At 41.4% G+C, this 21,397-nt stretch overlaps 1 protein-coding gene, 1 long non-coding RNA gene and 1 pseudogene across 14 annotated transcripts in view; 2 read left to right on the forward strand and 1 right to left on the reverse strand.

The window, feature by feature from the left end:
* The window catches only part of Erich1 (glutamate-rich 1), a gene marked incomplete at its 5' end in the record, with an annotated part of 52,793,804 nt that overhangs the window by 11,083,081 nt on the left and 41,689,326 nt on the right, over positions 1-21,397 (forward strand).
* The window catches only part of Rcn1-ps15 (reticulocalbin 1, pseudogene 15), an 88,867-nt gene that overhangs the window by 63,937 nt on the left and 3,533 nt on the right, over positions 1-21,397 (reverse strand). The window lies entirely within an intron of this gene.
* Pym1-ps11 (PYM homolog 1, exon junction complex associated factor, pseudogene 11) lies at positions 1,070-1,646 on the forward strand (annotated as a pseudogene).

Raw genomic sequence — 21,397 nt, forward strand, 5'->3', positions numbered from 1 at the left:
AGATAACAAAGAACTGAATCTTGAAGCCGTGCTATGCTCTGGGAGCTAGAGATCTGAAATTAGTATCCTACCTTCCATCTCATCTCCAGTCAGGAGTGGGTGGGGAAAAAGTCCTTCATTTCAAAGCTCAGGCTTGCTCCTCTGGTCAGGCGGCTGCCTTGTTCCTGAGAATCATGCTAGGGGCTTCTGTATTTAATATTCCTGTAGCTCTCCCTCCTTGGTATTTCTGCAACTGGGTTTGAATAGGCAAAGGCCACCAAACCTTGTATTCTTCTTGAAGTATTCCTGGATTAGAAGTTAACTCAGAGCAAACCAGCAATTAGTATTAATCAGCTGAACTATTTACAGGTATACATGTAGAATCTTTCCTGAATTATGAAGTGCATGTGCGCTCTCAAATAGAGAATAGAGAAGTGGCCATCTGTCTATCCATCCTGTCTGCCTCACTGGTTATCAGGATCATGTGCAATCTGAGTATCCTGGCTTCTTAGATGTTCTCCTGACTCTAGAGTCTCCATTGTCTGGTGTTATTCCCATATGCTGGGAAGAACTCAACTGTGTTCTGAAGGATACACAGGGTTAGTGAAAGTAGATGAACATGAATGAACCTTCTAGACATAGAACAAGGGGGTACCTGGGAAGAAGCAGATCTGGCTGAAGAAAAGTGTTTTTCAGGCATCCATCATGTCAGTGACATAAGGTGGTGGAAATTAGGAAGGTAACCGGAGCAAGGTTTCCATGTAGAGACAGTGGGTTATCTAGAAGACAGCTAGAATTTTTAACTCAGAGGCCAGGGAGTTGTTCTCAGTACATCCTCTCCAAACTCACTTTGTGGTGCCTGCATTAGGTTTAAAATGGACCTAACTCATCCACTAGACAGCAACAATGATGCATATAAAAGGCATAGTCTACTTGAGTTCTCAAACTCAAAACCACCCCACACAATTCCAGATCCAACCCAGGTCACCTAAAAAGCAATTTTAAAAGGGAAAGAATGCTGCCATTTATCAAGAACTTAAATGCAGGAAAATTCCATTTATTACCCCTAGATATTCATTTTTTGGGTTCGATGGCGACTCCCTATATAACTATGACGAGACTGGCAGCAAATACATTGCCTCAACACAGAGACCCGATGGGTCATTGCACAAGCAGCAGAGGGTCAAAGAAGGATACGTGCTCCAAGAATCCCAGCCTATGAAAACAAGTATGTGAAGTTTTTCTAGAGTAAACCAGAACTTCCCCCAGGGCAGAGCCCTGAGGCCACCACACAGGTCACCCCATCCAGACCTGAGAGTGGTGAAGCAGGCCTCTCCAAAGCAGCCAAACGCAACCTGAACTGAAAGGAAAAGAGGAGCCAGCCACAGGAGAAAGATGCAGAGGCCTTGAGCAGGACTCTTGATAAGGTGTCTCTGGGACACTCAGCCCAGACCCCCAGACCACCTCTCTAGCTGCCTTCCATGCACCCCACTCTGCTGCCACCACAGAGAAAGCCAAGAAGATCAAGAACCTAAGGAAGAAGCTGATAGATAGGGGAGCTGCAGTAACGCCTCCAGGCCGGGAAGTTTAGCAGAGAACAGGTGGAGAAGCTGACATGGCACAGAGTTCTGGAGGTGGAGCTGGAGGACTTGGAGTTGGGCTGTTAGGCTTCAGGAATAGGGGAGTGGACTGAAGAACAAACCATGGGGTCCTCTGGGGTCCAGGGAATGTGGGCCACAGCAGTCTGGAGGGGCACCTCCTTACTGGCTCACTTTCCCCTCCTGTGGCCCCACTCTATCCTCTAGAGCCTAGGATCTCTCTTCTTTCCTTCCCCTTCTCAGCTCTCATTTTTTAACTTTTCCCTTCCATCCCATTGTTCACAATCTGAGTGCTGACCCCAGGTACCTCTGCTGCTCACCTGGGTGTCTTGTTGAAAAGGGAGGGTGGGAGTCTGTCAGGGATCTGAGGCTGAGGGTACAAGGAGTACCCAAGTTTTGGAGTCTTGGTTCCTGTTCAGTGTTTATGAATAACTTCCCTGGCCACCCGAACCACAACCACCACCTCTACCTCCTCCTCCTCCTCCCCTTCCTCCTCTTCCTCCTCCTCCTCCTTATCTTCCTCTTCTTCCTCCTCCTTATCTTCCTCTTCCTCCTCCTCCTCCTCCTCTTCCTCCTCCTCTTACTCCTTCTCCTCCTTATCTTCATCTTCCTCCTCCTCTTCCTCCTCCTCCTCATCTTCCTCTTCCTCTTCCTCCTCCTCTTACTCCTTCTCCTCCTTATCTTCATCTTCCTCCTCCTCATCTTCGTCTTCCTCCTCCTCCTCTTCCTCTCCCTCCTTCTTCTCCTTATCTTCTTCCTCCTCCTCCTCTTCCTCCTCCTCTTCCTCCATCTCTTCCTCCTCATCCTTTTCATCTTTTATTTAAGAAAGTAAGAATAAATTCAAGTAGATGACAAAAAAAAAGTTCATTTATTGTTTGTAGCAAACCTATGCTCTGTTGAGATATACTGGTTTCCATAGATTTATTTATTCACTTGTGTTTGTTTGTTTGTTTGTTTTTATGTCCACAGGTGTTTTGCTTGCATGTATATCTATGCACTAGTGTGTGCCTGGTGAAAGATCAGAAGAGGGCATGAGATCCCTGGGACTAGAGTTATGGAGTGTTGAGAGTTACCATGTGGGTACTAGGGATCCAACCCAGGTCCTCTGGAAGAGCAGCCAGTGTGCTTAACTGCTGATTCATTTCTCCAGCTCATTTCCATATTTCAAATACAGAAAAGTGGAACTCTTGGGATTAACCATCCAGGTAGACAAGGCCAAACAACGACCACACCCAGCTTCCATTTTCCAGTGTATAGGCTCTGAACTTTCGTTTTTTGGGTTTTTTTGTTTTTTTTTTTTTTTTTTTTTTGTCTCCCATGATCTGTGAAGGGACAGCCTGTATCTCTTAAGCTGAGAAGGGCCTGAATACATAGCCCTATTTTTACTGAAGCAGGGAATGTTGGGCACTCCTACCTCTTCAAGATTTGATCAATTTGTGAGGAATTAACCCAGCACCATTGGTCACAAGTTCATTTTTTCAGTATTTTTTTCGTTTATTGAATATTCTTATTTACATTTCAAGTGTTATTTCCTTTCCTGGTTTCCCGGACATAAGCCCTCTATCCCATCCCCTCCCCTTCTTCTATAACGGTATTCCCCACCCAATTTGTCCCCCCCATATACACCTACACTGGGGGATCCAGCCTTGGCAGGACCAAGGGCCTCTCCTTCCATTGGTGCCCAACAAGGCCACCCTTTGTTACATATGCAGCTGGAGCCAAGGTCAGTCCATGTATAGTACTTGGATAATGGTTTAGTCCCTTGGAGCTCTGGTTGGTTGGCATTGTTGTTCTCAAATCCCTTCAGCTCTTCCAATACTTTCACTATTTCCTCCAGTGGGAAGCCCAGTCCCAGTTCAATGTTTGCTGCTAGCATTCGCCTCTCAAGATGCAGGACCACTGAAATGCGGGTGCTTCATTCCTTGTTAAAAGGGAGAACAAATGTATTCATAGGTGGGGATATGGAGGCAAAAGGTTGGAGCAGACACTGAACAAATGACCATTCAGAGATTACCCCACATGGGTATATAGGAGATATATATATATATATATATATATATATATGTATATATATATATATATATATATATATATATATACCAAAAGTAGATAAATAATAGATAACATTGATGAAGCTAAGGAGTGCATGAGGACAGGAGCCTGCTATAGCGATCTACTGGGAGGCACAGACAAATCATGTCAGTTACAGAGGTGAATGCTAGCTACACAGAGACATAAACCACACACACAAACTCACACACTCACACACTCTCTCACAGACACACATACAAACACAAACAAACACACACACATACACATACATAAACACACACACATACATGCATACATATATACACATAAACACACACACATACCCACACACACTCTCACACACCCACACAAACAATAAATGTCAAATCCCAGCCAGCTTCTATTTGCCTGTCACTCCTGCAAGTACAATCAACACTTCAAGGGCCCTCATCCCCAGACATCAACAGGCTAGAGCCACAGTATACAAGTTAGCACCAATTAGAGGAGGTCAAATCCAGAGGCCACATTCCACATGAATCAAAGTACTTCTGAAAATCCTGACACTAAGACGGTTTATATACATCAAGATAGAAGAATTGGACCATACGGGTGCTCATATGTCCATAGTATGCTAAAACCATCTGCAAGTAGAGAGTAAATCCCCTCTAAGGGATGATAGAAGACCCAATAGCTATACAATCTTTGCATGTGTTTCTCATGGATCACAGAGAACTTGTCAGTGTCCTAGAAGTTCAGAGTTGATTGATATTCCCATCATGATGCAAATCTTTTCTATGTAGAGGATCGATCGTTAATGGGGAAAATAACAATTAGAGGGTCTTCTACACTCTTCACATGTAGGACGACTGACTCCAAAAGTTACAAATCCAAGACCCTTTGCCAGGAGTCAGGCTTTCCTGTTAAGAGTCAGACACTACAGAACCAGAGCCCTGATTTTGTTGAAAGTCATACAGGACAAAAGCATTCCCTGCCTAGTGCTGCGTTCTCATCTCTGTCAGTGACTCACTGGTAGGAACTGTTCACTTGTATGAGCTCCTTGTACCTCTCCACGGCATAACTTATTGAGTTGGTCATCATCTGCATAGCCATCATTCTCATCTCATGCTCTGATTGACTTATTGGCAATTCTATATCCAGTCTGTGTTAGGGCATGGCCCAAGGAACAAACAACTGTCTGAATGCATGATTTCAGAATTAGGTGAAATGTAAATAAAAAATATGCAATAAAAAATTCAATTTAAGAAATGAGTGGGGAGGGAAGAATGTGTCAAACACAAACACCAGAGCAAAAACACAACAGTGAGACTCCAACAACAATTCTTTCAAGGAAATATCTCTATGCAAATCAGCCAACATTTATTTTGAAATAAGGTCTCTTTAAAAGGCTGTGGAGATATGGTTTTGCAAAGACCCTCTGTACTAGAGTGGATGGAGCCTGTGAAATGCCTGTTTGGGAATAACAAATGTCCAGAATTTGTTACCACATTCACCATTTCAAGGTCACAATAAACGGTTACTTGATAGCTAAAAAAAGAGTAAAGTCAAAAAAAATTAAGTTCAAATCAGGCAAAAAAAGATTACCTGAAATCAGACTATTGACTGGATTACTTAAACCCAGTTTATACCACATACTTGCTCCTTTGAACTGGGTCCTATTTGTGCTGATTAAACTTATTATCCTGGGCACAGGACAACAGAGCCAGGTTACCAATTGAAAGTAGCTGACTTTCAAGAGTTGGCCAGGTAAGCATGAAGGCATTGACTAGTTGTGTAAGAAGTTTCTTCCACTCTGTGCCACAGCCTTGAGTCCAACAGATAGTTGTGATGACATTTCTTTTGTTTTGAAAGCAGGGAATCTCAAACCTTGTTTCCTATTGTTACATGAATTTCCAGAGGGCATAACTACTTTGACAGGAAAGAGGATTTGTAACCCCTCCTTCCCTCAGGAGAGTCCTATCTACCACTAAAGTAAATAGAAGGTACAAAGAGTTCTGTTGATCCATGTGCGCTTCCACACTATCATGACCTGCAAACTGTCCATCAGACAAATCCTCAGGTCCCATCAAAGGTCTCAGTTTCCTGATCCTGTACAAAACCCCCAGAAATACGTTAATATAAATACATACCAACCCATGTACAAACACAATTAGAATGCCAACTACTTCCATGGAGATGCCATAGAATCAGTGTATAATGAACAAAATCACAGTAAATGAGTGATGACATGCAGGCATTTCATTCCCTCACTTAGATGCAGAAGTGTGACCAGGTCCTTCCAGCTGTTGCCAGAACCTATGCTAATCCAAGGAGCTCAGGGTCAACTAAAAAGGAGGTTGACCCTAACCACACAGCACTTAGCTCATCTCGCAAGCCAATGCCTGCCAAGGCTCCTTAAAATCCAGGATGAGAGGTGAAACTCTCTCGTGATATGAGGAAATCTTGGGTTAGCAGGGAGAGCACAAGAGAGTGAACAGGTTACTGGGCATAATGACTACCTGTAGTCCCAATTATCATATATATAAAGGTCCAGGATTTGATAAAGTTCATTTCTCTCGAATTTACACTTCTGGATTTCAAATTTGAGTTCCTCCAGTTCCTTTAGATGCTTTTCTTAGTCACTGATGACATTTTGGGATGATGCCTTCCTACCAAAACCTGTAGATAGATAAACCCAAGTGAATTTGCTTATTTCATGCCCCACAAGAGGAAAAGACCATTCTGAATCCCAAAAGGAGGTTAAGGAAAAGGAAATGGTATAGACTGCGTGAATGCCTGAAAGAGCAGAAAAGCTTTCTTTGAGCTGGATTCTTAAGCTATGTCCTTCTTTCCAACCTCTAATGCTATACATGTGCCACAATCACTATTATAGGACCCCTCGCCCTGAAACGTATAACCTGACTCAGACATAAACAAGTGGGACATTGATATCTCATAGCAGATGTGGTGCAGATAAATCCTGGAGCTCATAATGTTTAGCATAATCAAGCTCTAATCATATGTGTTCCAGTGCAAAGTGTCTGAGACCTAAATTCATGACTAGGGGTGCATCCTTCCTTGTTCTTGTCATCAGAGACTTATGTAACCTACAGTAATCTAGAGGATGAAGTGCTTCAACTCCCAACCATGGATGGTCACATTGTTAATCTCACAGTGCCTCTTCCTGGCATTCATTGACACTCACAATTAAAACTTCTAGAAAAGAAACTGAAGGCTTGCCAATTTCTGGCTTTCTCTCAAATTAATGATCAGGAACTCCTGACTCTTGGTTTGCCGTTGAGAAATTCCAAGGCTCCTGCTTGTAAGGCCTAGTCTTAGAAGGCACATCTCAAACCTACCACCTCGAGGAAGTTCCCCAACTCTGCCCAGGACTCCCCAAGCCTTCCTCAGAATGATTTCATCCTTCCTGTTTTACTACACAGGAGGTCAGCTTCCTTCTGTGTTGGTGTGGTCTCTCCTTGATCTCCACTTTCCTTCCAAAATTGCCTGAGCAGCTGGCGAAACATGCCTGTTTGTGAACCCAAAGGGAACTGAAGGAATATCACAAAGCCAACTGGTGTCATCACAACACTGGTGACATCACAGAAGATTCTAGGGATCTCTTAGACACAATAGATTGTCAAATGATGATGTCACTGAGAAGTTCTATGGCCTACCTGCTAACTAGCTCTCCCCAAATTGATCAATTTCTGTGGGGGCCCTTTCCTGCAGTCTCTAATGTGTCACTGGGAATACTGTATGGCAACGTCTATTCCAAAGCTAGATATTTTTCTCTGCATCACTAGAAGTCATCAATGATTTTGCTGGGGAGAGTTGCTTACAACCCTGAATTGGATAAGAGATTTTTATTAGCACCCAAATCTCTAGGGACAATGGATGAGGGTGATTTTTCTTAAAAATAAATCTACCAGTTCTCTGCACCCAAATCCCGTGGGAGGGAGACCTAAACCTTCAGAGAGGCAGACACGCCTGGGAAACCAGAAGAGGCTACACTCAGCCCACATCTCTGACTCCAGAGGAAAACACCTAACGCCATCTGGGACCCTGGTGCACAGGGGCGCCCAGAGAGAGCTGTGCAGATCTTCCTGGTTGCTACTGCCTCGGAGAATTCATAAGCAACACCCCACGAGCAAACTTGAGCCTCGGGACCACAGGTAAGACCAACTTTTCTGCTGTAAGCGAACTGCCTGGTGAACTCAAGACACAGGCCCACAGGAACAGCTGAAGACCTGTAGATAGGAAAAACTACACACCCGAAAGCAGAACACTCTGTCCCCATAACTAGCAGAAAGGAAACAGGAAAACAGGTCTACAGCACCCCTGACACACAGGCTTATAGGACAGTCTACCCACTGTCAGAAATACCAGAACAAAGTAACACTAGAGATAATCTGATGGCGAGAGGCAAGCGCAGGAACCCAAACAACAGAAACCAAGACTACATGGCATCATCGGAGCCCAATTCTCCCACCAAAGCAAACAGAAAATATCCAAACACACCAGAAAAGCAAGATCTAGTTTCAAAATCATATTTGATCATGATGCTGGAAGACTTCAGGAAAGACATGAAGAACTCCCTTAGAGAAACACAGGAAAACATAAATAAACAAGTAGAAGCCTACAGAGAGGAACCAAAAAATCCCTGAAAGAATTCAAGGAAAACATAAATAAACAAGAAGAAGCCTATAGAGAGGAATCACAAAAATCCCAGAAAGAATTCCAAGAAAACACAATCAAACAATTGAAGGAGTTAAAAATGGAAATAGAGGTTGGGATTTAGCTCAGTGGTAGAGCACTTAGTGAGCACAAGGCCCTGGGTTCAGTCCCCAGCTCCGAAAAAAAGAAAATGGAAATAGAAGCAATAAAGAAATGACACAGAGAAAGAACCCTGGATATAGAAAACCAAAGGAAGAGACAAGGAGCCGTAGATACAAGCATCACCAACAGAATACAAGAGATAGAAGAGAGAATCTCAGGAGCAGAAGATTCCATAGAAATCATCGACTCAACAGTCAAAGATAATGTAAAGCGGAAAAAGCTACGGGTCCAAAACATACAGGAAATCCAGGACTCAATGAGAAGATCAAACCTAAGGATAATAGGTATAGAAGAGAGTGAAGACACCCAGCTCAAAGGACCAGTAAATATCTTCAAAAAAATCATAGAAGAAAACTTCCCTAACCTAAAAAAAGAAATACCCATAGGCATACAAGAAGCCTACAGAACTCCAAATACATTAGACCAGAAAAGAAACGCCTCCCGACACATAATAGTCAAAACACCAAGTGCACAAAATAAAGAAAGAATATTAAAAGCAGTAAGGGAAAAAGGTCAAGTAACGTATAAAGGCAGACCTATCAGAATCACACCAGACTGTTCGCCAGAGACTCATGGCGAAAGCCAGAGATCGTGGAGAGATGTCATACAGACCCTAAGAGAACACAAATGCCAGCCCAGGTTACTGTATCCTCCAAAACTCTCAATTAACATAGATGGAGAAACCAAGATATTCCATGACAAAACCAAATTTACACAATATCTTTCCACAAATCTAGAACTACAAAGGATAATAAATGGTAAAGCCCAACATAAGGAGGCAAGCTATACCCTAGAAGAAGCAAGAAACTAATCGTCTTGGCAACAAAACAAAGAGAAGAAAAGCACACAAACATAACCTCACATCCAAATATGAATATAACAGGAAGCAATAATCACTATTCCTTAATATCTCTCAACATCAATGGACTCAAATCCCCAATAAAAAGACATAGATTAACAAACTGGATACAAAATGAGGACCCTGCATTCTGCTGCCTACAGGAAACACACCTCAGAGACAAAGACAGACACTACCTCAGAGTGAAAAGCTGGAAATCAACTTTCCAAGCAAATGGTAAGAAGAAGCAAGCTGGAGTAGCCATTCTAATATCAAATAAAATCAATTTTCAACTAAAAGTCATCAAAAAAGATAAGAAAGGACACTTCATATTCTTCAAAGGAAAAAATCCACCAAGATGAACTCTCAATCCTAAATATCTATGCCCCAAATACAAGGGCACCTACATACGTAAAAGAAACCTTACTAAAACTCAAAACACACATTGCACCTCACACAATAATAGTAGGAGATTTCAACACCCCACTCTCATCAATGGACAGATCATAGAAACAGAAATTAAACAGGGATGTAGACAGACTAAGAGAAGTCATGAACCAAATGGACTAAACAGATATTTATAGAACATTCTATCCTAAAGCAAAAGGATATACCTTCTTCTCAGCTCCTCATGGTACTTTCTCCAAAACTGACCATATAATTGGTCTAAAAACGGGCCTCAACAGGTACAGAAAGATAGAAATAATCCCATGCGTGCTATCAGACCACCACGGCCTGAAGCTGGTCTTCAATAACAATAAGGGAAGAACGCCCACATATATGTGGAAGTTGAACAATAAGCTACTCAAGGAAAACCTGGTCAAGGAAGAAATGAAGAAAGAAATTAAAGACTTCTTAGAATTTAATGAAAATGAAGGTACAACATACCCAAACTTATGGGACACAATGAAAGCTGTGCTAAGAGGAAAACTCATAGCCCTGAGTGCCTGCAGAAAGAAACAGGAAAGAGCATATGTCAGCAGCTTGACAGCACACCTAAAAGCTCTAGAACAAAAAGAAGCAAATACACCCAGGAGGAGTAGAAGGCAGGAAATAATCAAACTCAGAGCTGAAATCAACCAAGTAGAAACAAAAAGAACCATAGAAAGAATCAACAGAACCAAAAGTTGGTTCTTTGAGAAAATCAACAAGGTAGATAAACCCTTAGCCAGACTAAGGAGAGGACACAGAGAGTGTGTCCAAATTAAGAAAATCAGAAATGGAAAGGGAGACATAACTAAAGATTCAGAAGAAATTCAAAAAATCATCAGATCTTACTATAAAAGCCTATATTCAACAAAACTTGAAAATCTGCAGGAAATGGACAATTTCCTAGACAGATACCAGGTACCGAAGTTAAATCAGGAACAGATAAACCACTTAAACAACCCCATAACTCCTAAGGAAATAGAAGCAGTCATTAAAGATCTCCCAACCAAAAAGAGCCCAGGTCCAGACGGGTTTAGTGCAGAATTCTATCAGACCTTCATAGAAGACCTCATACCAATATTATCCAAACTATTCCACAAAATTGAAATAGATGGAGCACTACCGAATTCCTTCTATGAAGCCACAATTACTCTTATACCTAAACCACACAAAGACCCAACACAGAAAGAGAACTTCAGACCAATTTCCCTTATGAATATCGACGCAGAAATACTCAATAAAATTCTGGCAAACCGAATCCAAGAGCACATCAAAACAATCATCCACCATGATCAAGTAGGCTTCATCCCAGGCATGCAGGGATGGTTTAATATATGGAAAACCATCAACGTGATCCATTATATAAACAAACTGAAAGAACAGAACCACATGATCATTTCAATAGACGCTGAGAAAGCATTTGACAAAATTCAACACCCCTTCATGATAAAAGTCCTGGAAAGAATAGGAATTCAAGCCCCATACCTAAACATAGTAAAAGCCATATACAGCAAACCAGTTGCTAACATTAAACTAAATGGAGAGAAACTTGAAGCAATCCCACTAAAATCAGGGACTAGACAAGGCTGCCCACTCTCTCCCTACTTATTCAATATAGTTCTTGAAGTTCTAGCCAGAGCAATCAGACAACAAAAGGAAATCAAGGGGATACAGATCGGTAAAGAAGAAGTCAAAATATCACTATTTGCAGATGATATGATAGTCTATTTAACTGATCCCAAAAGTTCCACCAGAGAAATACTAAACCTGATAAACAACTTCAGCAAAGTGGCTGGGTATAAAATTAACTCAAATAAATCAGTAGCCTTCCTCTACACAAAAGAGAAACAAGCCGAGAAAGAAAGTAGGGAAACGACACCCTTCATAATAGACTCAAACAATATAAAGTACCTCGGTGTGACTTTAACCAAGCAAGTAAAAGATCTGTACAATAAGAACTTCAAGACTCTGAAGAAAGAAATTGAAGAAGACCTCAGAAGATGGAAAGATCTCCCATGCTCATGGATTGGCAGGATTAATATAGTAAAAATGGCCAAAAGCGATCTACAAATTCAATTCAATCCCCATCAAAATACCAATCCAATTCTTCAAAGAGTTAGACAGAACAATTTGAAAATCCATCTGGAATAACAAAAAACTCAGGATAGCTAAAACTATTCTCAACAATAAAAGGACTTCAGGGGGAATCACTATCCCTGAACTCAAGCAATATTACAGAGAAATAGTGATAAAAACTGTAAGGTATTGATACAGAGACAGACAGATAGACCAATGGAATAAAATTGAAGACCCAGAAATGAACCCACACACCTATGGGCACCTGATTTTTGACAAAGGAGCCAAAACCATTCAATGGAAAAAAGATAGCATTTTCAGCAAATGGTGCTGGTTCAACTGGAGGTCAACATGTAGAAGAATGCAGATCGATCCATGCTTATCACCCTGTACAAAGCTTAAGTCCAAGTGGATCAAGGACCTCCACATCAAACCAGATACACTCAAAGCAATAGAAGAAAAACTAGGGCAGCATCTTGAACACATGGGCACTGGAAAAAAATTTCCTGAACAAAACACCAATGGCTTATGCTCTAAGATCAAGAATCGACAAATGGGATCTCATAAAACTGCAACGCTTCTGTAAGGCAAAGGACACTGTGGTTAGGACAAAACGGCAACCAACAGATTGGGAAAAGATCTTTACCAATCCTACAACAGGTAGAGGGCTTATATCCAAAATATATAAAGAACTCAAGAAGTTAGACCGCAGGGAGACAAATAACCCTATTAAAAAATGGGGTTCAGAACTAAACAAAGAATTCACAGCTGAGGAATGCCGAATGGCTGAGAAACACCTAAAGAAATGTTCAACATCTTTAGTCATAAGGGAAATGCAAATCAAAACAACCCTGAGATTTCACCTCACACCAGTGAGAATGGCTAAGATCAAAAACTCAGGTGGTGGGGTTGCGGATTTAGCTCAGTGGTAGAGTGCTTGCAAGGCCCTGGGTTCGGTCCCCAGTTCCGGAAAAAAAAAAAAAACTCAGGTGACAACAAATGCTGGGGAGGATGTAGAGAAAGAGGAACACTCCTCCATTGTTGGTGGGATTGCAGACTGGTAAAACCATTCTGGAAATCAGGCTGGAGGTTCCTCAGAAAATCGGACATTGGACTACCTGAGGATCCAGCTCTATATCTCTTGGGAATATACCCACAAGATGCCCCAATATATAAAAAAGGCACATCCTCCTCTATGTTCATAGCATCCTTATTTATAATAGCCAGAAGCTGGAAAGAACCCAGATGCCCTTCAACAGAGGAATGGATACAGAAAATGTGGTACATCTACACAATGGAATATTACTCAGCTATCAAAAACAATGCCTTTATGAAATTCATAGACAAATGGTTGGAACTGGAAAATATCATCCTGAGTGTGATAACCCAATCACAGAAAAACACACATGGTATGCACTCATTGATAAGTGGATATTAGCCCAAATGCTTGAATTACCCCTAGATGCATAGAACACATGAAACTCAAGACAGATGATCAAAATGTGAATGCTTCACTCCTTCTTTAAAAGGGGGAACAAGAATACCCTTGGCAGGGAATAGAGAGGCAAAGATTAAAACAGAGACTGAAGGAACACCCATTCAGAGCCTGCCCCACATGTGGCCCATACATACACAGCCACCCAATTAGACAAGATGGATGAAGCAAAGAACTGCAGGCCTACAGGAGCCGGATGTAGATCTCTCCTGAGAGACACAGCCAGAATATAGCAAATACAGAGGTGAATGCCAGCAGCAAACCACTGAACTGAGAGCGAGACCCCCATTGAAGGAATCAGAGAAAGGACTGGAAGAGCTTGAAGGGGCTCGAGTCCCCTTATGAACAACAATGCCAAGCAACTAGAGCTTTCAGGGACTAAGCCACTACCTAAAGACTATACATGGACTGACCCTGGACTCTGACCTCATAGGTAGCAATGAATATTCTAGTAAGAGCACCAGTAGAAGGGGAAGCCCTTGGTCCTGCTAAGACTGAACCCCCAGTGAACATGATTGTTGGGGGGAGGATGGCAATGGGGGGAGGATGGGGAGGGGAACACCCATAAAGAAGGGGAAGGGGAGGGATTAGGGGGATGTTTGCCCGGAAACCAGGAAAGGGAATAACATTCGAAATGTAAATAAGAAATACTCAAGTTAATAAAAAAGAAATAAAATAAAAAAATAAATTAATAAATCTACCACCTTAGACAATGCATGTGACATACATTTCTATTCCCAAGGTTTTCCCTTTTTCTCGAGGCCAATATCTTTCTTCTTACTTTGGTTGTATAATACCTAGAAATATTTGCTTACTGTGCAGTCCTTGACAGCTGACATTGTTTCCATTTACACATCCATATATTTCACAAAATCAGTGGTCTATAATCCTATTTTTTTGCAATAAAACTCCTTTTTCTTGGGAATATAGGGGTCAACTACAGGGCATATATAAAATTATAAATTTCTGTACCTTTTATATATTAAGTTGGACATTCTCACTTTTTGAAACATAACAAGACAATTAAATTGAACATCAGTGAGCAAACATCAACCTGGACCTTGTGTTACTACATTGTAACCACATAGCCATCACTTCTCCAATATCATTCTTCCTGAATTTCCAAGTCCTATCGTAAGGATATTTGGGGCTGCACTGTTATCTTTTACTCATATCAAACATAAAATCAGGAGGACGGGCATGGACGGGAAAGCCCTAAGATCAGGTTAATCATCGATTCTAATGGGTCCATAAGTTCAGGAGGGAGTCCATTTGGCATTGTCATATATGGATTTTGTGTTCTTATCCTAGGTGTTGTAATGCCACCTGAGTGTGTACTATAATGCCACCTAACCTCACAGATGTCAGAGTGAAAATCATGTATGACTTTTGTGGGAAGAGCAATGCCTTTTACTACCATCTCCAGTTGTACAACATCACTATGCAAAGCTCAAAATAGAGGGGTGGAGATTGTGGAGTCCTTAGAAGTTGAGGGTCTTTTCTTTTGATTAAGGCACATATTTTTCCTATGTAATTTTTTCCCTTGCTTTTTCATTAATGATGGGTGACATCTTTCCTGGCCTGAGATATACTGGGGTCCCATTTTTGGATTACCAGAGCTGCTATTTTAGATATGACAGGCCCACCAAGGGTCCTACTCCATACAGAAGGTATTAAAAAGTCCCAGGTGCTGGAATAAGTTCAAAAAGTCTGTGACAACAAAGAACTGATTGAGAAAACAAGAGACAAGCTGCTCATCAAGATCATAGTTGTATGATAGTAAGAAAATGTGAATAAGGCATCAGGTGAAAAGATAAATTAGGAGGTCACAGGCCTAGAAGGGTTAGCCTTTGCTCTCAGTGGAGCTGCCATTCTTTCACTCATTCCTTGACCTCTGCCACAATACCAGAAACTTCCCCAAACAGCTTGCTGGCCTTGCTCAAAGACCTGGCAGGGCTTCTCCCTGTAGAATAGGAAATGCAGTCCTTGAGGACCCACCAAGAGGTCTCCTCCACACCCGTTCCTTGTTGTCAAAGGAAAATTGTCCTGCAGAATCCTGCCATGGCAGCAGGAATTTCAACTAGGCTGCTCTTAGGTCCAGCTCACTGGATGCAGGCCTGAGGCCCATGGTTATCTGGGGAAAGAAGCAGCACACACTACCTCACAGCTCTCTCTTTGTTGGATGCAACTGCTAGAACTGTAATAGGATTTTTGTGTTTTGGTTCTTTTTTTAGAAATACCTACAAAGCTGATTAAAATTGCAACATGCCTTTAATCCCAGCATGAATTTTTTTAAATCGCTGTTTTATGTTTGGATTTTGTTTTTAGTCCCCTCAGCAAATATCTCTGTGCTTAGAATGTTAAGCACATGCTCTGGAGGGACCTATTATTCAAGTTAGGCAAAGCTTTTGTTCTTACCAACCAGTCCACAGATGATAACCATTACTTAATTTCAAATAAGAAAAGTCATAGAGAGGTGAGTTAATCTGTAAGCTATCACAGAAGAAACACATCATGACTGTGGAATGGCACCCCAGTCCTTTGCATTCTCTAAGTTCTTTCATTTTTTTTTATTTTTGACTTTTTTATTGGACTTTTTTGGGTACATTTCATTTTTTTTCAATCCTCAAAGGTATCCTTTATTCCTCTACTCCCATGTACAAGGAGGAATTTCACCTGTAATTGTTAGTCCAGACAGTTTGGTCAATGGCTTAGATATCATCTTGGCCTGTTGCCTTGGCATAAGCTGTGATAGAGGTAGGCTCAAGGTTCAGGACTGAACAAATAATAAATTCCACTACATCTGGATTCCTAGCCTCACAGTCAGAAAGGGACTATATTTATATTCACTATTAAAAAAAATAGGCCCAGTTCATTAACAAGTAAAAAATTTCTCAAGTATATTAAAGTGTTTACCATGGTCATACAGTTTTTCAAATACCTGGCATTCATCTTTTTTCAAATCCAAAAATTTCTTTCTTGTTCACATTTTCTTTTTTTTTTATTTCTTAGTGTTTTTTTATCTTTTTTTAAATTTAATTTTTAATAGATATATTTCTTTATTTACATTCCAAATGTTGTTCCTTTTCCAGGTTTCCAATCCATAAGCCCCTTCCAGAGCCTCCCCACCCCATGTGGATCTTTCACTTGCTTTGTTAAAGTAACAGAAAGATAATTTATATTATTTGGGACTATTGTGAAGGGTATCATTTTTCTAATTTCTTTCTCAGCCTGTTTGCCCTTTGAGTAGAGGAAGGCTACTGAATTGTTTGAGTTAATTTTATACTCCAACAGTTTGCTGAATTTGTCGATCAGATTAAGTAATTCTCTGGTGGAATTTTGGTGTCGCTTAAGTATATTATCATATCATCTTCAAATATTAGTATTTTGACTTCTTCCCTTCTAATTTGTATCCCTTTGACCTACTTTCATTGTCTGATTGCTACAGCTAGGACTTCAAGTACCACATCGAAAAAGTAGGGAGAGAGTGGGCAGCCTTGTCTAGTCCCTGATTTTAGAAAACCTGATTTTCCTTCATGTTTTCTCAATTTAGTTTGATCTTATCTACTGGTTTGCTATATTTTGCTTTTACTATGTTTAGATATGGGCCTTGAATTCCTGATCTTTCCAGGACTTTATTCATGAAAGGGTATTGAATTTTGTCAAATGATTTCTCAGCATCTAAGGAAATGATCATGGAGTTTTTCCTTTGAGTTTGTTTACATGGTAGATTTCGTTGATGGATTTCCATATATTAAACGGAAGCATCCCTGTGATGAGGCCTACTTGATCATGATGGATGATCATTTTGATGTGTTCTCGGATTCAGTTTGCAAGAATTTTCTTCAGCATTTTTGCATCAATATTCATAAAGGAAATTGGTCTGAAGTTCTCTCTCTTTGTTGTATCTTTGTGTGGTTTAGGTATAAGAGTAATTGTGGCTTCATAGAAGGGATTTGGTAGTGTTCTCTCTGTTTCTATTTTGTGGAATAGTTTGGAAAGTATTGGTATGAAGTCTTCTATGAAGGTTTAATAGAATTCTGCACTAAACCCATCTGGTCCTGGGCTCTTTTTGGATGGGAGACTTTTAATAACTGCTTCTATTTCTTTAGGAGTTATGGTGTTGTTTCGAGGATTTATTTGTTCCTGATTTAACTTTGGTGTCTGGTATCAGTCTAGAAAATTGTCCATTTCCTCCACATTTTCCAGTTTTGTTGAATATAGGTTTTTGTAGTACAATCTGATGAGTTTTCTTAATTTCCTCAGATTCTGTTTTTATGACTCCCTCTTCATTCCTCATTTTGTTAATTTGCATACACTCTCTGTGACTTCAGGTTAGTCTGGCTAAGGGTTTATCTATCTTATTGATTTTCTCAAAGAACCAGTTCCTGGTTTTGTTGACTCTTTGTAGAGATGTTTTTTGTTTCTTCTTGGTTGATTTCAGCCCTGAGTTTGATCATTTCCTGCCTTCTACTGCTCTTGGAGTTCTAGAGCTTTTAGGTGTGCTGTCAAGCTGCTGACATATGCTTTCTCCTGTTACTTTTTGCATGGACTCAGAGCTATGAGTGTTCCTCTTAGTGCTGCATTCATTTTGTCCCATAAGTTTGGGTATGTTGTATCTTCATTTTCATTAAATTCTAAGCAGTCTTTAATTTCTTTCTTATTTCTTCCATGACTAAGTTGACATTGAGTTCATCTTCCATGTATATGTGGGCTTTCTGTCGTTTTTGTTGTTATTGCTGACCAGCCTTAGTCCATGCTTATCAGATAGGATGCATGAGATTATTTTTATCTTCCTGTATCTGTTGAGGCCTGTTTTGTGACCGATTATATGGTCAATTTTGGAGAAGGTACCATGAAGTGATGAGAAGAAGGTATATCCTTTGGTTTTAGGGTGGAATGTTCTATAAATATCTGTTCAATCCATTTGTTTCATAACTTCTGTTAGTTTCTCTATGTCTCTGGCTAATTTCTGTTTCCCTGAACTGTCCATTGATGAAAGTGGAGTGTAGAACTATTATTGTTTGAGGTGCAATGTGTGATTTGAGCTTTAGTAAGGTTTCTCATGGTTTAGGGACACAACTGCTATACACCTGAAAACTATAGCAATCACCCAGAACATCTGCAGAAAGCCCGTGACCGTTGGCCACATGAGGATGAGTGTCTTTCAAAGTTCATCATGATTTTTGGTAAGATCTTCCTTGTAATTGATGGCTTGTAATTGATTGGCTTCCCACAAACATGTTCCAGTTTTGTAGAATCTCCTCCTTGGTTAGCATCTCATCCTTGTTTTTGTCTGACTCATATACCAGACACCGGGCCTCAGCCCCTGCATGGTCATAGTCCTGAGGGAGGATCGAGTGGCGAATCTCATCCTTATCCAGCTTCCCATCCTTGTTCAGATCTAGGAAATCATTGAACTGCTCCCATTTGGACAAAACACGGTCTGGCTCAGAGCCATTGTCCTCGTGGGAAAAACTTGTCCACAATATACTCATCCTGGTCCACAAACCATCCCCGTTCTTGTTGATATCCTCCAGGGTTTCCAGAACTACAATCTCCTTCATATGTTTCAACTCCTCTGGGTGCAGAAAAGCAATGAACCCCTCCTGAGTAGCTGTCAGGTCGCTGTCAAGGTCTGAAACCTTAAACCTCCTCTCATCTCATGGAGGCATCTTTTTAAAGGTGTGATGATTAGAGCTATCTTGGAATTCAGCAAGGTTTCCCAGGTAGTAGCCATAAGTGGACTGCTTGTATTCTTCCCAGGAGATCTTTTCGTCTATGCCCCTATCATAATTCTTCCAGAGTTTAGCCACAGTAGATATATCTTTTCTGTACCTGTTTGATCCAAACTTCCAGCTGCTCAGTAGTAACAAGGCCGCCTCCATCACTGTCAATTGGATCAACAATTTCCCCAGCCTCTCCTTGTTCTCATCCACGCTTAGCTATCAAAGGTCTTGAAGTCCTCCTTGCCCAAGAAGACCTCATGATCGTACAGGAAGCTATGCTTGTCTTCTGGTGGCCACTCGCCCAGCTCTGAATCGGGACAAACCATGTGCTCCTTGCTCATCATGCTCTTGGTCCTGAACACCAGCACCAGTGCCAGAAGCAGTCCATGGAGAGTCCCAAGCTGACACCTGGCACCAGAGTCCTGATCAAAGGGAGACAGCAGGGAAGTAGGGGCTAGGAGCACCTTAGCCGCTGTCCCCTCCCCAGAGAGGGCTTTTGTTACATTTCAAATGCTATCCCTTTTCCTAGTTTCCCATCCATAAAACTCCTTATAACACCCCTCCCCCTTCTACCATGAGGGTGTTACCACACCCACCCAACCACCCACGCCTACCTGCCTCCCTGTTCTGATTTTCCCCTACACTGGAACATCACGCCTTGACAAGACCAGGGGCTTCTCCTCCCATTGGTGCCCAACAAGGCCATCGTCTTCTACATATGCAGCTGTAGCCATGCGTCTGTTCATATGTACTCTTTGGATGGTAGTTTTGGCCCTGGGAGCTCTGGATGTTTCTTATTGTTGTTCTTATGGGGCTATAAACCCCTTCAGCTCCCTCAATCCTTTCTCTTACTCCTCCATTGGGGAGCCTGTTCTCAGCTAAATGGTTGGCTGCAAGCATTTGCCTCTGTATTTGTCATGCTCTTTACAACACATTCTTGAGCAGATCACCACAGAAAAACGAAGATGTATTGTCTTGGAGTGATGTTGTATAGACAAATAGATGATTTCTTAATTCTTAATGATGATTGTAAAAGAATTCCTAAAATTAGATTAGTAATTTTTAGCCCTTTTATAGTAGGAGTGCTATTATGTTCTCTCTGATAATCAAAATTGCATTGAAAACTCTGCCATTCTTAAAGTAAATTGCTTCTGCAATACCAAGCAGGCATCTACAAATTAGAGCCCATTCTAAGAGCATATAAACCAATTAACCAAAGTTCATAAAAAGAGAATTAATGATTTACTATAGGTGCAAGGACTGAACATAAAAAATTGACTGGATTTGCCTTTAGGTAATTTCACTTATGCTTTTCTCACAAAAATTACAGCTTTTAACTCCCCACGAACCTGTAGAGCCAGTGACAGATGATGACAGTTTATCCTGATAATTACTCTTAATGGATATGCATGTAAACATTCTCTGTTGTAAACATATTATTCAACTTATGATTTAAATTCCTGTGCAAACTTGTGGTGAATTTTTTACCATGTGATGATGTATTCAGAAAGATATACAAGTGCTGAGGACAAAGAGAGAGAAAGCTTTTTAGACAAGACTGAACTGAACAGGACAGAACTCAAGAAGAACTCAGAAGTAAAGGCATAGCATTGAGAGTAAGGCCTTGGGAGTAAGGAAATTATTGTGACATAAGAGCAAGAGGAAAGGAAATAAGAAGAAGAGCAAAGAGAACTTTTTAACCGAACATTTTGGAGGCAAACTTTTGGAGAAACTTTTTGGAAAACTGAAGAACTTATATATAAAGGTTAAAATCACTGCTCTTCAGCCTTCAGCCTGGCTCACTAGCTAGTTTCTGCTCTTCAGTCAGGCTCACTGGCTAGCCTCTGCTCTTCAGCTGGGCTCACTGGCTAGCCTCTGCTCTTCACTCAGGCTCACTGGCTAGCCTCTGCTCTTCAGCTAGGCTCACTGGCTAGCCTCTGCTCTTCAGCCGGGCTAACTGACTAGTCTCTCCTCTTCAGCTGGGCTCACTGCCTAGCCTCTGCTCTTCAGTCAGGCTCACTGGCTAGCCTCTGCTCTTCAGCCGGGCTCACTGCCTAGTCTCTCCTCTTCAGCGGGGCTCACTGCCTAGCCTCTGCTCTTCAGCTGGGCTCACTGGCTAGCCTCTGCTCTTCAGTCAGGCTCACTGCCTAGTCTCTCCTCTTCAGCTAGGCTCACTGGCTAGCCTCTGCTCTTCAGCCAGGCTAACTGCCTAGTCTCTCCTCTTCAGCTGGGCTCACTGGCCTATGGGGCCCTAGTACATTGCTTAACCATCTGCTCATGACTGCCTGACCACGCTGACCACCTGAGCGCATTGATTTCTTAAAGCCATTCTCTAGAAAGAGCACAAGAAACCAAAGAGAAACACCACAGGGACCTTTTCCCATGA

Source organism: Rattus norvegicus, chromosome 16, assembly GCF_021556685.1.
Source record: "Rattus norvegicus strain SHRSP/BbbUtx chromosome 16, alternate assembly SHRSP_T2T, whole genome shotgun sequence".
In the NCBI taxonomy this organism is placed as follows: Eukaryota; Metazoa; Chordata; class Mammalia; order Rodentia; family Muridae; genus Rattus; species Rattus norvegicus.